Source organism: Apteryx mantelli, chromosome 2 (genome assembly GCF_036417845.1).
Source record: "Apteryx mantelli isolate bAptMan1 chromosome 2, bAptMan1.hap1, whole genome shotgun sequence".
NCBI lineage: Eukaryota > Metazoa > Chordata > Aves > Apterygiformes > Apterygidae > Apteryx > Apteryx mantelli.
In genome coordinates, this window is record NC_089979.1 from 30,101,269 (window position 1) to 30,111,290 (window position 10,022).

Here is a 10,022-nt window from a genome sequence, read left to right on the forward strand (position 1 = left end):
GGAAGGAAAAGGAATATATTAATGAGTCTGACAGTGTTGGCTCCCAAGTTTGAAAATCATGAACACAGGATATAATTGCTTTTTCTTCTACTTCTTGTGTCATGTACTACTGAGGCAAGGTGAAGTAAAAACATTCCAACCATCTCCAAATGACGTTTCAATGTTTAGGTTTAATAATGCCATTTAATTCAGAAAGGTGTTTCACATTATATGGTAAATTATACACTGAAACCATGACATTGACAATCCAAAATAGAAACTTTTTTGAAATGAAACATTCCTGTTGACCTCAAACAAGGTTACCCCTCAAAAAATACCATTTGGTAGGAAATTTCAAGTTTTCAACTTTTGTTCCAGCTTAAAGTGAAAAAATTTAATAAAGCCATTTCTTGATGAACAGAAATTACACTTACCTGTTATATCTTCAGCTACTGCTTCACCAAAGTCGTCATACCCTCCTGAGCCAAGACTGCCCTTTCCTTTAAAATGGGGCACTGTCTAAAGAAGGGAAAATATAGACTATTTCAACTGTCAGAATTGACAGGGTCACAAACACACCTCTTGGAATTATAGATCCTGTAATATGCAGGCAGACCCAAGGTGACTGCAGAAACCAAACGCAAAGAGGGGTTGGGCCCCTAATCTGAGTATGGTCTGTGAATACACCCTTTTTAAATGATCTAAAAATCTTTGCAGTAGCTTGCTTCCTCCCTTACCTCCCTGCTGGCTCTGGGGCCTCCTTTTTCTCTAGTTCATTTTCCAACAGCACAGCTTAATGGAGCATGCTGTCTGGATCCTCCAGCTTACCACTGACTCAGACCTTCTGATCCTTTTTCAGGGAAATTTCTTCAGTAGAAAATGTTGTGTAGGTATACAGAAAGTTGAACGTTCTCTCAGGCATGCATTCTCATATACACACAAAAGAAGGAAAATTAACTGATGGACTTGTTACAAGTCTTTTCTCCTTCAAATTGATCAGGAAAGCAGTGAATGCTACTGATCGGACAATACTACATGAAAAAGCAATAGAAACATCTAGGAAGCTAAACCAGCAAACAGGGATTGCTAGCTCACAAAGAAGGGGAGAGTATTGGACCCAAATCACAATCAGGAGAACAGGATAGAGCAATAGTTTCAGGTTAAGTGAAGGATAACCACAAAGGAAAGCCCTGGTGGGAATGGTGGGAATTTAGGTGATTCTACTTGAAAGGCACAGCGACAGACAGAGTCAGAGCTGGAGGCAGATGAAAAGAACTGACAGAAATCAAAATACCAAAGGAAATTTTTAAAGTTATTTGGATTCAAAGTGATTTTTTTCCTACATATTGATAACCAAAAATAAATAAATTTCAGGTACTTTTTTTCCTCATTGTCTCTACCCCTGTAACTAAAACAAAAGAAGTGGAAGCTAAGTGACTTCAGAAATTAACAACAGGATTTTAATGGTTTTCTTAAAATTCTAGCTATTAAAAATATCTGTACTTACATGGCTTGTCTTTTTAGCTAAACTCACAGGGGTTTTCTGTGGGGAAACTCTACACAGTTCCTTAAGGTACAAGCACCACGAGTTAGAGGTTATACCCTTATTCTACATGACCAGCTTCATGGAAACACATATTGTTGCCAGGCACTATTTGTCTACTTAAGATGACCTTACCCAATTACTTAATTGTATTACTCAACCTAACAAAGGCCAAGGCATGAAAGTTTTAGAAAGCTATACTGAATAATATCCCTGTTAGAGATTACTTTCTCATGTAATAGTTTAATTAAAATCAGGTAAATAGACGAAGGGTCATCATGTAAGCAAGCTTACTGAAATTCAAATTCACATTTCAAGACAGAAACATTACTGTCTTTCTTACATGTATTCTCTCATGTCTCCCTTTTGGGAGTGAGAAATACTTGCCTCTTTGTGCTCTGCATAAATGACAGCAAACTGATGTGAGGAAATCCTCTACAAACTTAGCCTTTTTAATGGTGGTGGGGGGAACAAGGAGGAAAGGCAGTGCAGTGTGGTCTTTTTAGGGCAGTCAACAAATATCTGTTACTGTATTTAAACATGTATTTTCAAATGTAAAACCATGGCTTATCTCTGGGTAGGAAATGCTCTGTGGTTCAGCAGCAGTGATCATTATACACATGTTCATGTTATACAAGGGAAATTTATTCCAGAGCCTCTGTTCTGAAACACTCTCCCTGTATCTGATACCCTTCTATTATCCTCATTTCCCTAATCCAATTTTGTGCAGATTACCTGTGGGCATGGGTTATCTGAAGTATGGTATTTCTTGACTGAAGGGATTGTGAAACCACATTAAGGGCCCAAGGGGGAAAAATGTTCAGTGTTTCATCATGCTGTGTTGTTATGATGTGCCAAATTCTTCTCAGCATTTTTCCAGGGCTTGAGTTACTTTCATGCAGTGAAATGGTCTAGGGTGAAGCTGTCACTTTAGCTCTGTGCTTTCCTGGTTTCTAATATTTTGTCTTAATTAATTGTGAGTTTCATGCATATGAGCAAGAAATTGAAGGCCCCTGAAAATGCAAAGATAACCATTTCCAGATTCTGGCCTAATATCACCTTTAATTATTCTTTAAAAATGCACCTATTTTTCATTCAAAACAATGTTTACTTAGCTCTTAGGCACATCAGTTCTGATTACTCACAGATGTAGATTATAAAGTATTATAAAATCATCTAATCTGAAATACTGTTCAATACAAGCAACAAAATTTAATCCAGTTACTTCTTCACTGAGGTCAATAATTTTGACTGGACTAAATCATATTTTCTGGAAAAGAAAGAGAATCCATCTTCACTTACAGGAAGTCAGAAAGGCTGCTTGGTCAGGAACAGTTCTGAGTATGCCCAAAAGATGACCTGTATATGCCTTGGAAGTTATGAAGTTGAATAGGGAAATGCCATCTGAATTCAAGTGCTTCCAAAGATAAGGAGCATCTCAGCAGGAGCATTGGAATGGTAAATTCTGTCTTAAATGTCTTAATTCCACATTGCTGGAAATTCCAAATTACTGCATTTAATCTTTTGCTTGTCTCCAGCTCTGCCACAGCCCTGTCCCTGCCTGGCCATGGGCCCTGCTGACCCCGACCCACGGGTGACCACCCATCCCATCTCCATCCCCACAGCGGTGCCCAGTGCCAGGAGCTGGAGCTGTCCCACCTGCCCTGCTCCGTCACGGGGTGGTGGGACGGGCCAGCGAGGCCTGTGGGGAATTAGGGAGAATGTGCAGATCTGTATGTACAAAGAGAATATGATTATATTGTTTTACCTTCTTTAGGACACCAGACTAAAAGCTCATGAATAAGTATCTCTGGCATTTCAGAGATAAGAATCCCTTTAAAGTTTTGTGGCTTTCAAAATACTTTGTTTAAGGATGCTCAAAGCTCTCAAGAGTAGAAAATAAGGAATTGATATGTATCAAATTTTTATTTCTGAGTACCAAAAAGTGTCTGATATGAATCAATAGATCCCTAACTCTGCCCTACTTGAGCAGTGGTGTAATGCAGCTATTTTTTTCAAAATTGTGTAGAAAGTGCACAGCACTCAGATAAACAACAGTGATACCAAAGGGCTTAATTCCTTCTCTCAGTTAAGAACAGAAGATTGTTTCAGGTGAGTTGCACAGAAGTTCCCTCACTTTTCCTGCTATTACAGCAATGAATCTAATTCAATAAATATCCTCATTTTCAACCTTCACTGTTTGTTATCCCATTAGAATTCATCCTCCTGCACTGACAGCTGTGCTAACAGGGAAGTACAGACTGTTTGCCCACCCTGCTGCTCATCTCTTTTCAGTCATTAGTTGCTGTTCTAGAAGTATAGTATGATTTTTTTTTAAATTATTCCTAGATGTATGAGCTTGTACTTGACTATATTAGAATGCATCTTCTTTGAATGGGTCCAATTTATCACAGAATCCAAATCACATTGTATGATGTCTTGTCCTCATGACTTACCATTTCATCAGAGCTTGGGCATCTGCAGATGTAGTCACTTGATGATTTTATATTTGTTTCCAGATAATTCATAAAAAACATTACCCAAGATCAGGTATGTATGGTTTTACTTAATGATTCTACTTTGTAAGATCTGTCATTTAGCATTCCTTATTTCCCATGTGCCTATTAATATTATATAAGGCTTATTTATTTTAGTTTGAAGGCCATGAAGTACTGAGTTAAATACTTTACAGAAGTCTACTTTTGCACAGTTACCAATATCAATTATATTATCAGTTCATCAGAGAACAAACTCAGTTCAGCTTGCCAAGACCTATTTCTAAAACCATGTTAATGAGCATTAATATATTTTTATTCACTGAACTTAATTTTTTACATTTTCTGGCACTGATGATGTCAGACCAGCCATCATATAACTAGATCAGCCTTGTTGTTTGAGTCCACTTTTGGAGGATTTCCATGGTATACTCGGAATTATTAACAATAATTATCACCAAGACAGAAAACTTCTCAGCCAACTCTTTCAGCATTGTCGGGTGAAAGCTATCTCTGCCTTCTCTTTTAAAATATTCATTCCTAATAAATGTGGTTTAATATCCACCTTGTCATTATGGACTCGCAAATTATTCGTTACCCTGATCAGATATAAATACATCATTCTGTTCCTTACCACATACCATAACTAACTTGAGCACTTCTTCTTTGCATCATTAGCACTCTTCTATCTATCAAGTACTGAGTCTTAACTACTGTTTTATTTTCTTTTGTTTATACTTTAAAATTCCTGCTATTGTCCCTAGTTTTACTAGGCTTGAATTTTCTTTGTCTTTGCTTGCTAATTTTTATTACCGTATTTATGTTAAGGTTGCTATCTATTTCTAACTAATGTCTTTCCTTCCTTTCCTTCCCAGAAAGGGCTTTTAATAAAATTGTTGAATATTTAAAATACTGTGGAACACTTGTCATCTAATGGTCTTCTGATACACACCCTGTTTTTCATTAGTATTTTTTAAGTTTTTCCTCTCATACATTCTTAGTTTTTCTGCGCCCTAGGAACCTAATCAAGCAGATGTAGACAATTTATTTGTACCTAAAAATAAATACATAAACATACATGAATACCCTACTCACCCATAAATCCATGCATATGTATAAGATATTGGTTGAGCCTGTACTCTGTCTGCTCTTAATTGATATAATTGGTTGTGACCAGTGATCTTCAGGCAACCACAGGCTTCCAGTCCAGCTATCATTCCAGCTTTACCCATCACAGTCAGGTCGATGTGAATGCAACATACTTTGTACTGGAAAATGATTACTGATCATTCCAAAAAACTCTAATGCAGTTTTACCACGGTCTACACGAGACTTCCATTCTACATAAATCAACTATGACAATGCCATTTTTATTTCCACATGATAGTGACAGGCACTTATGTGCTTTTTTGATTTTTCATGCTTTTTTAAAAAAACATTTTGCTGTTATCCTTCATGAGTAGTGTTTTCCATACATGATGATTCATATTTACATTAAGTCAGATTGTAATTGAGCATAAGTGTGATTTACCAGAAAAACTACTGGTTTTTTAGTCACTGATTGATTTTCTTGCATAGCCTTTGTACTTAATTACCTTACAGTGGCTAATGACATTTTATCACGTTATATTATTAATGCAGTGATTGAAATTGAATTTGAGTGGGTATAACTGAGATCTGAATCTAACCCGAGTGACACCAAATGTAACACAGGTATAAACAGCCAGCTGCATGGTATTACAATTTTCCTTGAGTTTTAGTGGATGCTGAAGAAAAATAGTAACTGACAAAGGGAAATACGTTGACTTGATTTTGACTTACAAGATCTCAGGTATGCTAGGACATATTTTGCTGCAGTTCCTATAAGAATGCATGCTTTTTTGTTGTTTTTCCCAAAAATTAAATATAATTCTTCTTACATATGCTTTTATTTTTCATCAGTAGGGTAACATATGAGCAAATAGTAAGTGCACAGGAAATACTGCTGTCCTTCTGTTGTCATTACATATTTGATTTGGCAAGTTACTAACATGACTACAAAAGCCATTTATATTTAAATGTTCAGCAGAGATGATCATCACTACAGAGTATGAGCCCAGAAAAATGGTGATATCTTCCTCCAAAAACAAATCTGTGATGGAAATTTCCTAGAAAATCACTCTGACAGGAGATGACTAGTTTTACTGCAGACTAGACACAAACTGAAAAATACCAAGCCCACAGATGCTTTAGAGTCACCAAATCTTCTGCATTTCCCTTTTTATTTCTTATTCAGAAGTGGGTCATACTTGATTTTGAATCTGCAAAAATATTAAGTTAAAGAAAATACATTGGGTACTGGAAAATACATACATCTACTGAGATGAATACATATTAGTCTTTGTGATACTATGTTCAAATTTCCTCACAGTTAAGAAAGAATAATAATTCTTCATAATAAAAATACACTGCACAAAAATATTTGAAATAGGTTCCAATCATATCTGATATAGCAGGCATAACTTTTAGCCAAATGCGAAAAATCTGGACAGACTTCAAGGCATTTATACGCATTAGGAAAGTTTTATCAAAAGGTTTGTAGTACTTTTTCGGCTAGTAGAATAACTGAGAGCACTGCCTTTGTTCTTCAGATGTTTCTGTTATTTGGGGGTACTGAAAAGGAATCTGCTTTTACTTTTATTCACAGCAGGCAGGAGGAACCCAACAGTTGCTCTGACAGTTGCATTAAACCCACAGTGTGATGTTTGTGTCCATTCACTCCTTCCATGATCCTTCCTTGGCTCTTCCAAATTCCTCCCACTGTCGTTGCCACAGTGGGCAGAGGAGGTCCATGCATGGAGAGAGGCACAGGCGAGGGGTCGTGGCAAGAATAATCAACCACAGCTTTGTTTCCACAGCTTTGTGTTCCTCAGGCTCCTTAGCTTCCACTGGAATTAATCCACATTTGTGAAGTGTGGGATCACGCCCCTTGTCTAGCACTAGCCAACTCAAGGACATGCCTTATGTCTTCACTTGCCCAGTGTTATTTGCCACAGATATTCCTAAAGCACCTATTGTCAGAGTACTGGCTGAAAAAATTAGAGGCTAAACACAGGAAAAGCAGAAAATCTCTGTGCTTTATCAGTACATAGAGCAAGAGATCACCAGAAAATTTTCCCAAATATCTATTGTCCCTGTTTATAATTTTTAGCCATCATATCTTTCTATGTTTTCTTTGACAGTTTTGAAACTTCTCCCACCTTCTTTAAATGAGTAATAAAGCAGAAGAGTCAATCTTGAAAAAAAATTCTCTATAAATTCTCACTTCAAATGTATTGAACTTTTCACACAAAGGTTCTCTCTTTTTATGATAATAAAGATTGTTAATTAGTGAAAACCATGTAACCTTTTTAACTTAATCCACTGTTCACAGTTCCTACAAACCTAATGATACTGTGATCATAAACAGAAACTGAATTACTACTCACTTGCAGAATAACAATAGATTTTAAAAGATTACAAGAAAAAGTGAGTATACAGAAATTAATGAGATAGTAACTGTTTAAGGTGTATTTCTGTTTTTTGTATTCTTCTGACTTTTAAAGATTCATCAGTTCTGTTAGAGATCTCTTTTAAAACATTAGAGGATCAGTTTGTTCTCATCTTTGTTTCTTTTCAACATATACTATCTTCTGTCAAAAGTTTTCTGTTTTCTCTTTATCCAACAATACTTAATGGAAAATTAGAGAAATAAAAACAATTATCAGAATAACGTGTTGAAAGTTCAGTTTGTGAATATCTCAAGCAGGTAATTTTTTTCTCAGAACATTGAACACATTCTTTTATTTTAGCTTTTAATAGCTCTTTTGTTATTATGCTACCTGATGAATATTTGGGATAAAAGCGATCTTTGATAAGGTGTCAATAATTCTGGCATATTGAATCAAGAATTACACACCTAAAATGGGTAAAATTTCTTCCAGCTAAAGTAAGAAACACACTAAAGATACTGAAAAGTTTGAAGATTCAGAAACAAGCACCAAAGAAATTCCTTGGACATTTTTCTAAGAGCAGAAATTTACAGTTTCCTTTACATATCATAAAAAAGGGAAGAAAGACACAAATCTCACTCTTCTAAACCTTTACTGGTGAATTTAAGATGTACTGGAAACCTACCAAAAAGCCACACAATGAGAGCTGCTCCACTAGGACATTTCCACAGTTTACAGTGGGATTTGCCAGAAGAGGACCACAGAATTCTGATTTTGCCATCAGGAGCCAGGATGTTGCAACTGCTACTGTGGAATATAGTTAGCTGGATTTGGAAATCATTCATGGCCAAAATTAGGACTCTTTTGAAAACTGAAAAATCTCCCAATTGCTGGGAAGGGCTTTTTGCATATTTATATCCATGTCCTGTATAGGTGCATTTGTGCTGCCGTAGCGTTTGCCCTGTAGTACTTGGTGTCGGAATAGGATGGAAGAGAAGGGAGTTATTTACACACCTTATGTGCTGGTAGCACTGAATCTGGGCCACTGGTGTCTGCTTCCGAGAAAACAGTGTCTCTAACGGTAATGGAAATGTATTTTAAAAAGTAATTGCTGACCAAACTATCAGCTTCAGGAACCAGCAAAGATAAACTGCTACTGCCTGCCACCCTTTTAAAAGCTTGTGAGTTCCATCTGCGCTCAACATGAGCTGACTTGGTAGTCAAAGTGTCATCACTGCAAGCAGTCTAACTTACTTAAAATATACGAGCATTTCATAGAATCACAGAATCGCTGAGGTTGGAAGGGACCTCTGGAGATCATCTAGTCCAACCCCCCTGCTCAAGCAGGGTCACCTAGAGCACATTGCACAGGATTGCATCCAGGCGCGTTTTGAATATCTCCAGAGAAGGAGACTCCACCACCTCTCTGGGCAACCTGTTCCAGTGCTCTGTCACCCTCACAGTGAAAAAGTTTTTCCTCATGTTCAGATGGAAGTGTCTGTGTTTCAGTTTGTGCCCATTGCCTCGTGTCCTGTCGCTGGGCACCACTGAAAAGAGTCTGGTCCCATCCTTTCGACACCCTCCCTTCAGATACTTGTACACATTGATAGGATCTCCTCTCAGCCTTCTCTTCTCTAGGCTAAACAGGCCCAGCTCTCTCAGTCTTTCCTCATAAGAGAGATGCTCCAGTCCCCTAATCATCTTTGTAGCCCTTCGCTGGACTCTCTCCAGTAGTGCCACATCCCTCTTGTACTGGGGAGCCCAGAACTGGACGCAGTACTCCGGATGTGGCCTCACCAGGGCTGAGCAGAGGGGGAGAATCACCTCCCTCGACCTGCTGGCAACACTCTTCCTGATGCACCCCAGGATACCATTGGCCTTGGCCATGTGATATGTGCTAATTTGTTGCATCAAAGTGAGAAACAGCCTTGGGAATATCTTGTATTGTGATATGTGCTAATTTGTTACATCAGCGAGAAACAGCCTTGGGAACATCTGTGGGAATATCCTACAGCCTGTGGTGGGGGGCATGTACCCCGCCTGAGAAAATTGAGTTGAGCTAGCAAAGCGGCAATGTTAGTTTAGATAGCCTAATATGGCGCACAATGCAGAGGAAGACTCCAGCCTTCATCCCCACGACCACCAGAGGGCTGAAGAAGACCCCCTAGCAACAGCTGGCGCAACCGTAGAAGTTACAGGGAGTGCCATATATACCCGGAACTGGAATCGCATATAAGGAGACTGTGAGGGGGGGGTTGCGCGCGCCGTTGGTGGAGCAGGAGACTCCCCGGCCGCCCAGCGCTGTTTTGCTTACTTGTGACTTGCTCAATTATTCTATTAAATTGGGATTTATGCAACCCGGCCCGAGTGGTTGTCAATTTGTCACGTTTACCTATAACAGCCACAAGGGCACATTGCTGCCTCATGCTTAACTTGGTGTCCACCAGCACTCCCAGGTCCTTCTCCGCAGAGCTGCTTTCCAGCAGGTCAACCCCCAACCTGTACTGGTGCACGGGGTTATTCCTCCCCAGGTGC